This window comes from Phyllobates terribilis, unplaced genomic scaffold, assembly GCF_046119375.1.
Source record: "Phyllobates terribilis strain yellow unplaced genomic scaffold, ASM4611937v1 Scaffold_11__3_contigs__length_659146591, whole genome shotgun sequence".
Lineage (NCBI taxonomy): Eukaryota > Metazoa > Chordata > Amphibia > Anura > Dendrobatidae > Phyllobates > Phyllobates terribilis.
The window spans coordinates 94,588,022-94,605,247 of NW_027362771.1; positions in this window are offsets into that span (position 1 = coordinate 94,588,022).

The window sequence follows — 17,226 nt, forward strand, 5'->3', positions numbered from 1 at the left end:
GTGTGTCAGGGCTCTTTATATCACTGTAAGCAATTGCAGACACCTGTGCTAATTAGTTTGGCAGGTGTGTCCAATGAAAGGCAAGACTACTTAAGAAGGCTCTCTCACATTAGTAAGCAGCCTACATTTTCTGCCAAAATGGGAAAGAAAAAGGATGTGTCGGCTGCTGAGAAGCAACAAATTGTGGAGTGTTTAGGTCAAGGCATGACTACAATCAACATTGTGCGATGATCAGGATGAAGTGTCTTGGCAATCAAGAAGTATGTAGCTGATTCACAGTACACACGTGTGCGTGCTGATAAGGGCAAATTGAGGACTCTTTCCTACAGGCAATTACGTCAGGTTGAAAGAGCAGCGGCAAAAAAGCCTTGTCATAGCAGCAGACAAGTTTTTGAAGCTGCTTGTGCCTCCAACGTCCCCCGAACAACAAGATGCAGGGTCCTTCAGAGGTTTGCAGCTGTGCATACGCCATCCTGTCGACCTCCTCTATCCACTTCACACAAGCAGAAACGGCTCCAGTGGGCCAAACATTACATGAAGACTGATTTCAAAACTGTTTTGTTCACGGATGAGTGCCGTGCAGCGCTCGATGGTCCAGATGAATGGAGTGGAGGATGGCTGGTTGATGGACACCCCACGCAAACATGGCTACAGTGCCAACAAGGAGGAGGTGGAGTAATGTTTTGGGCTGGAATCATGGGGAGAGAGATTGTCGGCCCCTTTAGGATCCCTGAAGGCGCTAAAGATGAACTCCATAATGTATGTGGATTTTCTCAAACAGCACTTCCTGCCATGGTTCAAGAAGAAGAACCGTGTATTTCACAGCAAGATCATTTTTCTGCATGATAATGCACCATCTCATGCTGCACATAAAACATCTGCATCTCTGGCTGATATGGGCATAAAAGGGGACAAACTTATGGTGTGACCCCCATGCTCCCCTGACCTCTACCCCATTCAGAACCTTTGGAGCATCATTAAAAGGAGTGTCTATGATGGCGGGAGGCAGTTCACATCTAAGCAACAGCTCTGGGAGGGTATTCTGTCCTCATGCAAAACAATTAAAGCAGAAACCATCCAAAACCTGACAAATTCAATGGACGAGAGAGTTCAGAAGCTCCTTTCGAGCAAGGGGTCCTATGTGAAAATGTAACATCACCTAGAATAAAGTTTTGAGTTGAAAACTGTTTGATTTCAGTTTCTAACAACCTGCTAATGCTTATAATTTCAAAAATGACCATTTTTTTGGTCTTTATTAAAATGAAAAGGTTGATCGAAAAGTTTGGGGGATCTAAGAGTGTGGCAACCCAGTAGTCATGATTACTTCGAATTCTGACAATATGAGGGTCATGCTGCAGGTAGTGCAGCACGAAGGCACTTATGTGTCTTGCGCATCTCGGAGCCCCAAAATTATTTTCCGGGCTAGATGCAGCTAAAAATTATTTTTAATTTTAAATCTGGTGAAGCTTATTATAGATGGCCTAATAGGATCAGTGCTGCACACTGCTACAAAGCCCAAATTATTTTCCAGTCAAGATACAGATAAACATGATTAGTAATTTGAAAGCTTAAAACGGTTGGTAGGGTGATTTTAACCAATCATCAAGCTTTTACTCTCCCCAGGATGACACAGGGGTAGAAAAGTCATTTCGGATCCATGATTTGTTCATCTTTATGAACGTGAGTCTGTCTACATTATCAGTGGAGAGCCGCGTGCGCTTATCTGTCAGCACACCACCAGCAGCGCTGAACACACGTTCAGACAGAACGCTGGCTGCGGGCATGACAAGATCTCCAAGGCGTAAGTGGCTAGCTCCGGCCATTTATCCAGATTGGAAGCCCAAAAAGAGCAAGGGTCCAGTGACACAGTCGTGGCTTCAATGTTTACTTGGAGATACTCCTGTACCATCGTCTCTAGGCGTTGACTATGTGTCAGACTTCTTGTCTCCTGTGGCCTTGCAAAGGATGGGCTAAAAAAGTGGTGAAATGATTCCGCAAAATTGATGTTACCAGCAGATACTGTGGTTCTGTTACGGTTTGAGTGCTGAACACTTGACGGTCCCACGGTTGGCAAGTTGGAACTGTGAGATTCACTACGTGCACCACTGGTATTTTGTGGAAAAGCACATGTAAGATTCTGCAACAGTCTCTGCTGATACTCCTGCATGCGTGCATCCCTTTCTATGGAGGAATAATTTCTGCAAATTTACTTTTGTACCGGGGATCTAACAGTGTGGCAACCCAGTAGTCAGGATTATTTCTAATTCTCACAATTCGAGGGTCATGTTGCAGGTAGTGCAGCAAGAAGGCACTCATGTGTGTTGCGCATCCAGGAGCACCAAGTCCCTGTTGTGTTGGTGGCGAGGAAACAATCATGCTTCCTTCCTCTGTCCTCTCCCCCCAACCTCGCACAACAGAAATGTGATCAAGGTCTCCCTCATCTGATGAGTCTTCCATCAGTTCGTCCTCCACTTCTTCCTGGGCTCCTGCACCTTCCTCACTAGTTTGGCTGCTACCATGCGCCCTGGAAAAATCATCTCCCCCACCCTCACATGCCTGCCGCCTTGGTGCTGCCGACTGTCTGGACCTTGCAGATGTTAGCCCTTCCGCATACAACTCCTCCTCCTCTACTTCCTCCACCTCCTCTTGTGCCACCACCTGACTCCGAATTCTGTTTAACATGTGCTCCAGCATGTAAATCACCGGAATAGTCATGCTGATAATGGCATCGTCAGCACTAAACATCTTCGTCGCCATTTCAAAACTGTGCAGAAGGGTGCATAGGTCCCTGATCTGAGACCACTCCTCCAGCGTGATTTGCCCCACCTCTGAATCTCGTTGGCCCAGGCTATACGTCAGAACGTATTGCACCAGGGCTTGTCGGTGCTGCCACAGTCGCTGCAACATGTGCAGAGTTGAATTCCACCGGGTAGGCACATCGCATTTTAGCCGGTGAAGTGGCAGGCCCAACGACTTCTGTAGAGATGTAAGTCGCTGAGCTGCGGGATGCGAACGGCGGAAGTGAGCACACAGCGACCGTGCCTTCTGCAGAAGGCCATCTAGTCTGGGATAGTGGGCTAAAAATTGCTGGACAACCAGGTTCAACACGTGAGCCATACAAGGCACGTGTGTGACATTGCCCCGGCGAAGGGCCGCACCCAGGTTTGCAGCATTGTCGCACACGGCCTTCCCTGGTTTCAGGTCCAGTGGAGACAACCATTCATGAAATTGGTTCTCCAGAGCTGACCACAACTCCTCAGCTGTGTGACTCACATTTCCCAGACATTTCAATGTAAAAACCGCCTGATGACGTTGAGCCCTACTGCCAGCATAGTAAGGAGGTGTGCAGGATCCCTTCTGCGCAGTTAGAAAGCTTGTGGCATGACCAGACAGGCTTTGGGTGCAGGTGGAAGACCGAGAGGAGGTTGAGGAGGCAGAAGCAGTGGAGGAACTTTGACATAAAGAGGATTGACGCACAACTCGTGGGGACGGCAAGACTTGGACAGCAGCCCCTTGTCCTGCTGTCACCATAGTTACCCAGTGCCCAGTCAGCGACATGTAACGCCCCTGTCCATGCCTACTCGTCCAAGTGTCTGTGGTGAAATGCACCCTATCACACACAGAGTTTCTCAAAGAAGCGGTGATGTTGTGTGCGACATGCTGGTGGAGCGCAGGCACACCTTTCTTTGAGAAGTAGTGCCGACTGGGCATCTGGTACTGGGGCACTGCGACGGACATAAGGTCTCGAAAATCCTCTGTGTCCACCAGGCGGAAAGGCAGCATTTCTGTAGCCAAGAGCTTGCAGATGGTGAAATTCAACCTCTTAGCTTTCTCATGGCTAGGAGGAAATGGTCGTTTACTTGTCCACATCTGAGGGACCGAGGGCTGGCTATTGTGCTTAGACGGGGTTGATAAGGGTGTCCCCGGCAAACTGCCGGTCTGTGAGGAAGATGCAGGCGGACATGTTAGGTTGCCTTGATCCAAAGGTGGTGCTATCGATGTCGGACAGCGCTCAAGACCAGCTGGTGTTACCACCTCCAAAGAAAATGATGACCTGCCAATCACGCTGGCTGTTGCGGGTAAAGAGGTGGCAGGTCTGCGCCCCAAAACAGGTGTGACTGCTGTCCCCCCAGTCACAGAGGATGAAGAGGCCGCGGATGCACAAGATATGGCAGACGGTGGTTGGCCCGGCCGGCTAGGCCGCATTGTAGCACACTGAGCTTCCCACTGCAACTTATGCTTCAAGTCCATGTGCCGGTTCATGCATGAAGTACTCAAACTATGTATTTTTTGGCCTCTACTTAGCTTTTGCTGACAAATGTTACAGATAACACGAGTTGGGTCATCTTTATCGATCTGAAAAAATGCCCAGGCTATGCAAGGCTTAGCACCCATGCGACCTGAAGAGCCACCACGACTTGTGGTGAGAGGCAGAGTTGTGTTTGAGGATGCAGTTGTTGACGTGCTTCCAGTACTACGTCTCTGTCCAGGAAGGCGCAACCTGACCTCGTCGTCACTAGCATTTTCCTCCACCTCCTCTGCTGACCTCATCTCTTGGCTGACTGTGGGTTGACAGTAAGTGGGATCTCCGACCTCATCATCATCACCCTGTGCGTTATCACACCCGTCGTCCTCAGAGCCAACCTGTTCCTGCCCTGACAAAAAACTAAAGTTGTCGCTCCAATCAGGTATTTGAGTCTTATCATCGTCTTCCTCATTGTCTCCACCAACAGGAGTTACAGTTTGGGAATGAGGGTCTACATTATGGTCAGAACCTTCTGCGTCTGGTCCTGGATCCGACTCATAAAGATTCTGGGCATCAGTGCAGATCATTTCCTCGTCTGGATTCACAGAAGCGCTGGAGTCGACCTCTGATTCCCAGGCTATAGTATGAGTAAACAGCTCTGCAGACTCAACCATCTGTTCTACCTCATACTCAGACGGGCAGCTGGAGATTTGGGAGCTGTGAGGAAGCAAGTGCGATTTGGGTGACACCTTTGAGGACTGGAGTATTTGTGATGTTGAAGTTGATGTGGAGGAGAGCCCACTTAAAGGAGCACTTGATATCCGTTGAAGCACCTGCTGTTTTTGTGCCTCATCTGGAATTTGTAGCGATTGGCGTGGCCGTAAGAAAGGGATCTTATCACATTGTCCGCTAAAAGAAGTAGACATTTTAGTTTGGCTGGAAGATGGTCTTTCTTCTGCACCTACCCCACGGACACAACCTTTTTTCCCCTTCCCAACACGCCTATTCCCCTTTCCACCAGCAGCAGGCCTTTTTCCACTCATTTTGGTGGTTAACTAATTCACAACTCTGGAGTTGTTTGCACAAAAAAACAATGGATGGTAACCGAGCAGAGCTGAGTGGCCAAACTGTGGTATTAGGCCAAAACTATTGGCTGGGTTAGATGCAGAAAAAAATTATTTTTAATTTGCAACCTGATGGAGGTCAGTATAGATGGACTAATAGAACAAGTCCCACACGCTGCTAGAAGCCCAAATATTTTTTCAGAGATAAATGAAGAAAAAAATTATTTTTAATTTGCAACCTGATGGAGGTCAGTATAGATGGACTAATAGACCAAGTCCCACACACTGCTAGAAGCCCAAATATTTTTTCAGAGCTAGATGCAGAAAAAAATTATTTTTAATTTGCAACCTGATGGAGGTCAGTATAGATGGACTAATAGAACAAGTCCCACACGCTGCTAGAAGCCCAAATATTTTTTCAGAGATAAATGAAGAAAAAAATTATTTTTAATTTGCAACCTGATGGAGGTCAGTATAGATGGACTAATAGACCAAGTCCCACACACTGCTAGAAGCCCAAATATTTTTTCAGAGCTAGATGCAGAAAAAAATTATTTTTAATTTGCAACCTGATGGAGGTCAGTATAGATGGACTAATAGACCAAGTCCCACACACCGCTAGAAGCCCAAATATTTTTTCAGAGCTAGATGCAGAAAAAAATTATATTCAATTTGCAACCTGCTGGAGGTCAGTATAGAAGGACTAATAGAACAAGTCCCACACACTGCTAGAAGCCCAAATATTTTTTCAGAGCTAAATGAAGAAAAAAATTATTTTTAATTTGCAACCTGATGGAGGTCAGTATAGATGGACTAATAGACCAAGTCCCACACACTGCTAGAAGCCCAAATATTTTTTCAGAGCTAGATGCAGAAAAAAATTATTTTTAATTTGCAACCTGATGGAGGTCAGTATAGATGGACTAATAGACCAAGTCCCACACACCGCTAGAAGCCCAAATATTTTTTCAGAGCTAGATGAAGAAAATTTTTTTATTCAATTTGCAACCTGATGGAGGTCAGTATAGATGGACTAATAGACCAAGTCCCACACACTGCTAGAAGCCCAAATATTTTTTCAGAGCTAGATGCAGAAAAAAATTATTTTTAATTTGCAACCTGATGGAGGTCAGTATAGATGGACTAATAGACCAAGTCCCACACACTGCTAGAAGCCCAAATATTTTTTCAGAGCTAGATGCAGAAAAAAATTATTTTTAATTTGCAACCTGATGGAGGTCAGTATAGATGGACTAATAGAACAAGTCCCACACGCTGCTAGAAGCCCAAATATTTTTTCAGAGATAAATGAAGAAAAATATTATTTTTAATTTGCAACCTGATGGAGGTCAGTATAGATGGACTAATAGACCAAGTCCCACACACTGCTAGAAGCCCAAATATTTTTTCAGAGCTAGATGCAGAAAAAAATTATTTTTAATTTGCAACCTGATGGAGGTCAGTATAGATGGACTAATAGAATGATGCTATGCCCAAAAGATTTTACTTCATTAGGTGCAGTAAAAAAATTGGTATTCTATACACAGGTGGTATATCTTGCAACACAGATAGGCTACTCCACTGACTAACACACTCTGCAATAGGCCAAAAAGGATTAGCTTTGCTAGATTCAGCCAAATGCTGTGAAAAAAACTTGCACAGCACTGGCACAGACCTGCCTGGCAAAAACTGATAGGAACTGATGTAACCTAGTCCTGAAAAGGACTCCAATTACAATTAGTCTTTACTCCCACAATCTATCTATTTAAGAGCACAGACCTGCTTGATAAAAGTCGTAGGAAATGCTGTAACCTAGTCCTTAAAAGGACTGCAATCACAACTATTCCCTACTCCCAAGCTATCTGTATATTTGTGCGAAAATTGGCTTGAAATTAACAAGGTATAGCGCACACAGCAACAGCGGTGCCGTCTAACACGCAGCTGCAGCAGTGAGAAAATGGTGGCGACGGTGAAAATGGCTTGGTCTTATAGGGCAAGGACATGTGACATACACTGCCAATCACACATGCCCTTGCTTGTGTGAAAAAAAGCACTTCGCTCCGTGTGTGCGCTGCTGATAGGCTGACAGATTGCACCTCCCCACTGCAAATGCGGGAAAGAGAAAAAAAAATGGAGATCTTCATTGTTCCTGCAGAGATCCATCCCCTGCCCCTCCCCCCGCCCCGCTGTACACTCAAACTGCGTATTAACATTAATTTTCATCATTACTGAGAAAAAATCCAGTTATGATTTTGGTGCACGAACAGTTATCGAACATAACCTCGAACAGCCGAATTTTTCTCAAATTGTTCGTGTTCGCCGACCGGCTCGAACACCGCCCAAAACAGCTCGAATTTGAGATTGGCGAACAGTTCGAGTAGAACAACGCTCATCTCTACTAAGCACCAGAATTATGGATGTGCCATTTCTGGGACTGCTGAGGGGTGATATTATTAGCTTCGGAGGGGGCCAGGATCCAAGGCCCCTTCCCTGGCTATTAATATCAGATCACAGCTGTCTGTTTAGCCTTTGCTGGTTAGATTTTATAAGGGGAACCTATGTAATTTTTTTTCTGGGGCCCCCTGTAATCTAGCCAGTAAAGGTAAGCAAATAGCTGTGAGCTGTTATTAATAGTCAGGTAACAATTTTGGCAAATAGTCCCCTCCCAGGCTAGTAATATTAGCTTCCAGCGATCGGCTTTCCCTCTGCAGGTTACAAAAATGACGCGGGAGCCCGTGCCATTTTTTTTATTGAATTCTTCATTTTATTTCATTTATAAGAAATCCCATGCCCACTGTGCTTGTTTTTGATGCTGCGTAAACTCACCCGCAGCATGTCAATTTACAGATTTTGACTGATTGAAATGTCATTGCATGCGGTGGATCTGCATGTACTGACAAAACAAGTGCGGCATTAGAATGCAGCATTTTGGACACAGCGAAAATACTCACCCCTGGTCTGACAGTAATCCAAGGGTTAGGGTATGTGCACATGATCCGGACAAGCAGCGCTTTGGACGCAGTATACTTTATGCTGTGTCCAAAGCGCTGCGTTCTATTGAAAAACGCTGAAAGTAGTGACATGTTCACACATTGCATTTTTCAGTGGTTTTTTTATGCTTTTTTATGCTAATTTTCTGCTGCGTCTTACAGTACCAGCAAAGTCTATGAGATTTCAGAAATCTCATGCACACATCTTGGTTTTTTTTATCAGGATTTTGAGCTTTGCATGTTTTTTTTGCAGAATAGAGCATGTCACTTCTTTCAGCACGTTTTTCTCCCATTGGATATAATGGGTAATGAAAAAACGCTGCAAAAAATGCACCAAAAATGCAGGTGTCAGTTTTTTCTGCATTTTTTGTGCCAAAACCTGATGAGATTTTTTTTTTCCACTGAACTTCATGTACAAGCATAAAGAGACAAAAGGAGAGTGAAAGAAACGCAGCAAAAAACGCACCAAAAATGCAACAAAAAAACAAGCAAAAAAGCAAGAAAAATCCTGGACAAAGCTTTCAGTATTGAAAGCAAGAATGGCAAGACATCAGTATTTGCTGCAGAAAAAAAACTCAGCAAAAAAAGCTGAAAAAACGTAATTTATGAACATAGTCTTATTGCCTGTGTTTTTGCTGCGATTTTATTGAGATTTAGATGCATTTTATTGCCTGTGGTTTTGCCTCATTTTTTGTCACTATTTTGCCTGTGTTTTTTCAGTGCATTCAATGCACAGAGAATTGACATGGTGAAGATTATTTTCTATTTTCACTTTTGGTGTTTTTGCATTTTTTCAGTGCATTCAATGGGTGAAAAACGCAGGCGAAAAACACGGCAAAAATGCATAGAGAATTGACATGCTGATGATTATTTTCCACACCCAATCTGACAGTCAAAAAATACTCAACGTGTGCATGACACTTCACGTTTCTCATTCACCTTGCTTCAGAGTTTTTAAAGTGTTTTTGCATGCGTTTTTTGCATGTGTTTTTGTACAGCAATGAATGTTTTTTGGAGCTAAATAAAGATATTTGAAAAAAGAAACGTGGGACATCGCTTTAAGGCTATGTGAACACGATCAGGTGCCGCTGCGTGTTTGACGCTGCGTGCTTATGCAACATCAAAGCCGCAGCACCAGATGTTACAACATAGTGCATGGGATTTGTAGAAATCCCTTGTCCACTATATGTTCATCAGTGCCTGCGTATCACCCGCAGACATGGACATGCGGCGCGTCTTTCAAGACAACAGCATGTCAATTTCTCTTGTGAGTCGCTAGTTTTCGCAAGAGAAATCTGAGCAGTGCAATGTATTGAATGCGGTGAATCCGCATGGTTCAATGAAAATATGCGGATTCACCTGCATTCAATAGAACGCAGCAGTTTGGACAGAGCATAATGTATACTGCATCCAAAGTGCTGCTTGTCCTGAGTGTGTGCACATACCCTAACCCTTGGATTACCGTCGGACTAGGGGTGAGTATTTTTGCTGTGTACAAAATGCTGCATTCTAATACCGCACTTGTTTTGTCAGTACATGTGGATCCACAGCATGTAATGACATTTCAATCGGTCAAAATCTACAGCGGTGACTGCAGCGGATACAGAAATTGACATGCTGCTGGTGAGTTTACGCAGCATCAAAAACAAGCAAAGTGGGCATGGGATTTCTTATAAATGAAATAAAATGAAGAATTGAATAAAAAAAATGGCATGGGCTCCCACGTCATTTTCGTAACCATCAGAGGGAAAGTCGACCACTGGGGGCTGATATTACCAGCCGGGGAGGGCGCCAGTAGCTAAAAATGTTCCCTGGCTATTAATAACAGCTCACAGCTATTTGCTTAGCCTTTACTGGCTAGATTACAGGGGGACCCCAGGAAAAATTTACATAAGGTCCCCCTATAAAATCTAACCAGTAAAGGCTAAACAGACAGCTGTGAGTTGATATTAATAGCCAGGGAAGGGGCCATGGATCCTGGCGCCCTCCAAGGCTAATAATATCAGTCCTCAGCCGCCCCAGAAACCGCCGTGTCGCGGTGGCGAGTCGGTTAATAGGGTGGGGTTCATGTCAGCCTTGTGTTGACGGCAGACATGAAGCCCAGGCTAGTAATTACTAACCCCTAGTAAGGTTTTAGACGTTTTTTCAACAAAGACACGGCCAGAATTAAGTCTTTTATTTAAATAAATTATTAAAACCGTGTGGAATTTTATTTAAAAATAAAAAACACTGTATACTCACCTAACGCCGAGTCCCCGAATCCCTCATATCCTGTAAGAAACCAAAAATAAAAAACAACCATATCCCTCACTTGTCCGCCGTCATGACGTAATCCCGGGTCACTTCTACAGCACGGACATCAGCACTCACTGATGTCACTGCTGTAGAAGACAGCACTGTATACACTGTAATCACTCCTGTCAGTGTATAGTGCTGCGCTGCTGGGGCTGCGGTCACTTGAGTTCAAACAGCTGAAGATCAGTTCATCAGCTCCGAGACCTCACTTAAGGCATCAGCGTTGCGTGGGAAAATTCTTACACAGCATCGATGCCATAAGTCAGGTCCCGGAGCTCTCATCTGTTTGAACTCCAGTGACTCAGTGCCGGCAGCTCATCGTAATACACTGCGAGAGTGCTCCTGTCAGTGTATCGCCGGCTGTCTGATAGTACAGCCACATCCGGAGAGGTGACCGTGCTATCAGGGACACTTGGTACATGGACAGCGGTGGACAGGTGAGGATGAGTTTGGTTTATTATTTTACCTTTATTGCAGGGGACAATGGCTTCGGGAATTAGCTGTAAGGTGAGTATATGGTGTTTTTTTATTTTTTATTTTTTATAGGGGACGAGAACATCCGGGTCAAGGTGTAGGTAAGTGGTAGGTGAGAATAATGTGTTTATTATTTTTATTTAAATAATTATTTATTTATTTTACTTTTTTTTTCACTTTCACTGCCAAGCGCAGCACCTGTGCAGCTTGTGTACAGTGACAACTGGCACTGGATGATGGGGGTAGTAGTCCATCAGCCGGCGCCTGTTACCCTTGGTAAGCTTTTATCGTGGGTCATAGTCACAGCTACGGGATTATGCTGACACCTATCAGCATGATCCCGCAGCACTGTGACCGGCGGTATCGATCTTCCCGCTTATCACAGCCCTTGATTCCCACGCTGTCACGCAGATGACAGCGCAGGAAACCAGATATGTTTGAGGCCTTCTTCGGGTTTGGGTTTGTGATCGGGTGCCTGAACACGAACATTTTTTTGAGGTTTGGGTTTATTCGCCAAACCCAAACATCAAAACATTCGCTCATATCTAGTCGCCTCAAGCCACCACTCACGTTGATGAAAAAATGTAATATTGCATACGTGCGGTCACATGACCACCAGCTCCCAGTGCCGACACTAGAGAATCTTGACAGTGCACAGTGCACGATGTGAGAATTCAGAAGACTGCAGTCACATAGAGTCACATATAGTGACTGCACAATTGTTTTCCAAACCTGGGAAACACTTTTAAATGACTTTGGACCACGGAAGCCACACTGCCAACAGACAGATGGTAATGTGCCACATCAAATTCAGTTTAATACAGGATGGACCAAATGGGTTCTGTGAATAGACACTTGTGTCCAAGTGGACAGACAGTCACTCTTCATTGAATTGAATAAATGGTGTATTAAAGGATTAAATGAGTTTTGGTCACAAATATCACACTGCAGTCATTCAAAGAAGGATGCAAAGTATCAAATTCAATTCACTGTAGGCCTACATGGGTATTAGACATAAAAGCTGGCACCAAAGTGGGCAAATGGCTACTTTTCAATTATATGAATAAGCAACTGGTATTTTAAAAAGGTGAAATGGCTTTGGTCCACTAAACTGATGCTGCCAGGGCACACAGAGGGGTGCCTCTTACCTTGTTATACGGTAACATGTCAACTCAAGCTCACCTAAATAAGTTCAGTCAATAAAAACTAGCATGAAAGTGGGCAGTCTGTCAGCTTTATTAATTGGACTGAGATTGGCAGAGTTTACATCACACATTTACATTATATGTGGTGTCAGATAAACGAAAAAATTAAATAATGACAGTGTTGGAATCATCACTTGGCAACTACCAATGGCACCTAAAAGACCTTATTGACTATAATGAAGTCCATTAAACACATCAAACACCAGTTGTTTATTCAGTTCCATAAAAATTGCCAGCCCACATTGATGCCAGTTTTTATGCCCAGAAACCATTTAAGCCATCCTGCAGTAAACTGAATTTGATGCCAAGCATTCCTTTCTTTGTGTTTTCATTTGTCCTATCAACTAAAGGGGTTGTCCACTATTTTGATATTACTTGAGCTCAAAATCATTTAACCCTTTAAAATACCAGTTAATTATTCAAATCAAGGAAAAGTTGGAGTCTGCGCACTTGGATGCCAGCATTTATGTCCAGAACCTGTTTAGACCAGCCTGGGGTGAACTGAATTTGATGGGAATTGGATGTTTCGCCCTCAGCAGTTCGCCCCCAGCAATTCGCCCCCAGGTACATTTCGCCACCGCACATTTCGTCCCCAACATTTGGCCCCCAGGATGTTTTGACCCCCGCACATATCGCCCCCAGTTCGAAACGTCTGGCGGTGAAACGTGCGGGGGCGAATCTTCCTGTGGGCGAAATGATAGGGGCGAAATGTGCGGGGGCGAAATGTACCGGGGGGCGAACAGATGGGGGCGAACTGCTGGGGGCAAGTTGCTGGGGGTGTACTGCTGGGGGCGAAACTTCCTATAACTGCATTTGATGTAGGGCATCACTATCTGTGTGTTGGCATCATGAATTTAGTGGCTTAATGTCATTTAACCATTTAAATACACCAGTTGCTTATTCATATCAGTAGAAAGTAGATTTTATGACCAGAACCCATTTAGGACAGCTGTTTAACCCTTTAATATACCATTTATTATTCATTTTTTATTCTAATTTTATGGCCTGAACCATATGGGCTAACTTGCTGAGAACTGTTATGTTGAGCATCCTTAACTGTGTATTGTCAGTATGAGCTCAGTGGCCAAAACTCATTTAACTCTTTTAATATATCAAATACTTACTTAAATCAGAATCCGAAAAACAGTGGAAGCAAAAACAACAATCTTTCTTAAGGGTATTGCAGCATGATAAAATAGGAGTTAAAACGGGAAGCTGTATGACACAGAGACCCCACCTATCCAGGGTGCCAGTATATAGAGGTTAAAAAAACTCTCCCAACAGAATTGTAATACTCTTAATATATTGCAATCATCATATTATACAGCACTGTGTACTTACAATTGCACATTTTGCCTTTCTACCCAGTTAATTCTCCTCTTTTCCTTTAGGTCTATAACATGACATGATTAAAAACTGACTATTTAAACCTCGCCAGACCACACCCTGGGGTGGGGATATGGAGAACAACCTCCCGCTTGCTCTATGTTTTTTTTCATAAAAACACAACCTTTACAAATGGTGACTTAACCCCTCCTTGCACATAACATGCTGGAGGAAACTTAACGGTTTTAATTCACTGAGGCAAATAGCCTCAGGGAATCATATCTTCACTCCAGGACTTTACCAGTGACTTTGTCACAGTAGGAAAACCACTGTTTGGGCGCACAGTAGGTCTCAGAAGGGAAGGAGCGCCATTTGACTTTTTGAATGCAAAAATTGCTGGAATAATTAGCGGACGACGTGTCATGTTTGGAGAGCCCCTGATGTGCTTAAATAGTGGAAACCCCATTTTGGATACTAGAACCCGCATGGAACTTACCTAGATGTGTGGTGAGCACTTTGAACCCCCAAGTGATTCACAGAAGTTAATAACAGAGAGCTGTGAAAATAAAAAATCTATTTTTTTCAAGAAAAATGTTTTTATTAGCTCCAAATTTTTTGTTTTCACAAAGATAACAGGACAAAAAATGGACATCAAAATATGTTGTGCAATTTCTCCTGAGTACGCTTATATCCCATATGTGGGAGAAAACTACTGTTTGCGTGCATGTCCAGGCTTGGAAGGGAAGGAGTTACGTCTTTGAATGCAGACTTTGATGGAATGGTCTGCAGGCGTCATGTCGCGATTGCAGAGCCCCTGATGTGCCTAAACAGTGGAAATCCCCCACAAGTGACCCCATTTTGAAAACTAGACCCCTCAAGGAACTTATCTAGATGTGTGGTGAGAACTTTGAACCTCTAAGTGCTTTACAGAAAATTGGAACGTTGAGTTGTGAAAATAAAAAGAATCCAATTTTTTCCACAAAAATGTTTTTTTAGCCCCAATTTTTTTTTTTTTTTCACAAGGGTAACAGGAGAAAATGGATGTGAAAATGTGTTGTGCAATTCCTCCTGAGTAAGCTGATACCCCATATGTGGCAGAAGACTACTGTTTGGGTGCACGTCGGGGCTCGAAAGGGAAGGAGTGACGTTTTGGAATGCAGACTTTGATGGAATGGTCTTCGGGGGACATGTCACTTTTGCAGAGCCCCTGATGTGCCTAAACAGTGGTATCACCCCCATAAGTGACCCTATTTTGGAACTGATCTAGTGTTTTCCTGATATGTGAATTTTATAATGTGGTGGCAGATACGTAAATTGTGTAGAGTGCATCAGGTTGGCATACATGAGCTGTGTAGTGTACGTCAGGTTGTCATACGTGAGTTGTGTAGTGTACGTCAGGTTGGCATATGTGAGTTGTGTAGTGTAGGTTAGGTTGGTACATGTGAGTAGTGTAAGTCAGAAATGAATTTAGTAGTCCATGGATTTGTGGTACAGTCTGAAGTATTCTTTAATACAAAGGTCAGGTTTGTCGGGGCAAATGGTGTCCTTGCGTATCCACCTTATGTAACAGGCTCAGCACCTCTCTTGCGACCTTCCTTTCTTTGCAGTTTGAGGAACCTCACCAACGAAATGTTGGCCTGGTATGATAAGAGCACCTTCAGTTCTGGAAGTACTTTGGCCCACTCATTCCTGACTGCCAAATATCAGGACCATAGCAGGTATGACATAGCTCTCTGGCCTGTACATTGTAATAGCATGAAAGTGTTGTACATTGCCATCTGTACGATGTGCACGGCCAACTTCTTGTACCACACCTTGGCCTTTCTCATGACACTGTATGGCTGGAGGACTTGATCAGAGAGATCAACTCCACCCATGTTCTTGTTGTACCCCAGTACACAGTGTGGTTTGTGGACCTGTGTAGAGGCACCTCGTATGTAGCCCAGTACACAGTGTGGTTTGTGGACCTGTGTAGAGGTACCTGGTACAGAGGTGGAGGTACAGCCATCACCATGTATGGTTGTCAAGAAAAGTACATCCTTCTTGTCCTTGAACTTGACCACCAGCTTGTTGTCGCTACATTGGGCTCTGTTCTCGCCCTTTCTGAGAGCTGGTATAAAAGTTATCTACGTAGAGATGATAACATTGATCCAGCAGTGGGTGCACCAAATCCCACACAATTGTCCCACTTACTCCCAGGACAAGGGGGCATTCAGGGGTTTCAATCCGGGAGTCCTTCCCTTCATAAACCCTAAACTCGTGGGTTTACCCTGAGGTACTCTCTCACAGTTTGTATAGCTTAATTCCGTACCTGGCCCTTTTACTGGGCAGATACTGTTGGAATGTGAGCCCCCCCTTGAAATGGATTATGGACTTAACCACGCAGATGTCCCTTCGGGGAACGTACACCTCAGCAAACAAGTTGCTGAAGTGCTCAATTACCTGCTGAACTTTGAAAAGGCAGTCAAAGTTTGGGTCATCTTGGGAAGGACACTGTGCATTATCATTGTAAAAATTTGTGGATGGCTTCAAAACGTTTACGGGTCATTGCCATGCAGAAATCTGGAATGTTATGCAAAATGTCAACACTCCAAACTTGATGAAGTTCTGGCTTCTTCACTAACCCCATGTAAAGATCCAGGACCCAAAATGTCATAATTTCTACTGCATCTACAGGGGTCCAGTTAGAAAAAGATGAAGGGTGGTTTTGTGACAAAAATTGCTGGGCGTTCATATTTGTCTAAGCCACCATGAGATTTAGAAAATCCTCAGAGAAAAAGACTTTGAAAAAGTCTAAATCTGTGAGGCCGGTGGTGTCAAATTGGATTCCTGATTGTGCCACAAAATCAGGAATCTGTGGCTCATAGTCTTCGGGGGGCAAGGTCCATACAGGGTCAGTAATGGTGGGCACTGGTTCATTTTCTGTCCTGGGGCATTTACGTGGCAGTTCGGTATCACTTGGGAAAGAGGATGAGTCGGAAAAATAAAGGTAGGTGGTATCCTCTCCCTCACGGTCAGTTTCGGAGGTGCATGCCTTCTGCGCTGAATAACGAGTTTGGAATGAGCAGGACGACATTTTTTCATGTGTGTGTGTAAAATAACCAAATTTTATTCAGGTGTGTGTGTGTGTGTATGTGTGTGAATATTTAGTGTAAACTTTTTTTTATTTGGAAGAGAAAAAAATCTAATCCTATCAACTAATCTAAATATTTTTTTTACTCTCTCTTCAATTCAGAAAAAAATACCATAGTAGACATCGATAACTACTGCATATTTTTAACCTTTACTATTTTACACTAACTAAATTCAGTAAGAAATACCATAGTAGATGACGATTATTACGGTATATTTTCACTCTTTACTATCTGACACACTCAGTTCAGTAAAAAGTACTGTAGTAGACGATTACTACAGTATATTTTTACTGTCCCTAATCTACTTCTCTCAACTAATCTAAATTATTTTTACTCTATTCTTTTTTCTCACAAGAAAAACCCAAAAACCTAAGGCCGGTCAGTGATGTTCACCACCGACCAGCACTCGGCGGCTGTAGGATGCATGCACAGATGTGGTGCAAAAAGGGGATAAAAAAAAATAGACAAGAAAAAAAAATCCTTGCCAAAAGA